This window comes from Otolemur garnettii, unplaced genomic scaffold, assembly GCF_000181295.1.
Source record: "Otolemur garnettii isolate 467f Iridium unplaced genomic scaffold, OtoGar3 scaffold00008, whole genome shotgun sequence".
Lineage (NCBI taxonomy): Eukaryota > Metazoa > Chordata > Mammalia > Primates > Galagidae > Otolemur > Otolemur garnettii.
This window is the reverse complement of record NW_003852403.1, coordinates 6,073,550-6,074,788: the sequence shown is the minus strand read 5'-3', so window position 1 is coordinate 6,074,788 and position 1,239 is coordinate 6,073,550.

Sequence of the window (1,239 nt, the reverse complement as noted above, 5' to 3'; positions counted from 1 at the left end):
TGTCTGTTGTCTTCTCCCCGTTCTCGGGTGCTGGGACAGCTAGGGTGCAGTGGAACAGCAGCAGCTGCACAGGAGTGTTCATGACCGGATTAGACCTTGTTCAGCCTGCCGGGCAATGGGGGGCAGGAAACTGGCAGCAGCCAGATCAGTCCTAGTTCAGCCCCTCTGGGGCACCCGATGGAACAGGACAACTGTAGTGGCTAGATCAGTCCTAGTTCAGCACCCTGAAACAGCCAGAGGGTAGGAGAATGGCAGTGGTAGTGCAGGGTATGCGAGCAACCAGATCAGTCCTAGTTCAGCCCCACCAGAGTAGCTGGGGGTAAGTGGGGGACTACTTCACTGTTGCCTGTTGCACGCGTGTGGCACTAGCAAGGTGATCTGTGCCCTCCCAGTGCGGGAACCTGGAGCGGGAGACTCCTCCACCTCTGTCCAAGGGATGTATGTGGCTCTAGCAAATAGCTCTGGGCCCTCCAAGAGTGGTAGACTCCTCCACCACCACCTTCAGGGCGAGCGTGGCTCTAGCAAGCAGTTCTAGGCCCGCCTAGCTTGGGAGCCTGGAGCGGGGAACACCTCTCCTGGCCCCCGTGGGGTGTGTGTGTCTCGCAAGCTGTTGTGGGTCTACCTGGACTGGAGGATTTCTCCACCTCTGCCTGCGGGATGCCTGCAGCATGCCTGTGGCCCTAGCGAGTGGTACTGGGCCTGCCCAGAGCAGGAGCCTGTTGCCCGTGAGGCGTGCAACTCCGTGAGGGCAAAGGGACCCACTCAGTGACTGGGTTAATCTGGGAAGGTTAATACCTCCTTCCCTACCTTACACCCAGTCACTGGTGGTTCCCCAGATCCGAGACCATATTCACTCCAGTAGGCCACTGCTCCCGGGGTTTACCTGGCAAAATCAGCCAGAAATCTGAGTTCGGCAGGGGGGCCTTGCATGTGTAAATTAGGCTTCTGTCCGGTTAGATTTCTCTCCAAACCTTGGAGTGAGTGGGTGGGGATTCCTCAGAGTTCAATGTTGCAGGTGGGGAATATATACAGTTTTATATAGTTCAAACCTTCCCTCAACCATACACCCAGGGTGCCCCTTTCAATAGTCCTTGGGTGGTCTACCAGGTTTGAGGGGTCCAAATCAGTTGTCCCAGTCAACACCCGTTTCAAGTGGAAGAGTTCAAATGTCTCTGGGAGCTAGATAAGAGGGGTCTGCTTGCAGTTCAGATATAACTTGCTCCAGTGCTCTGCGAGGGC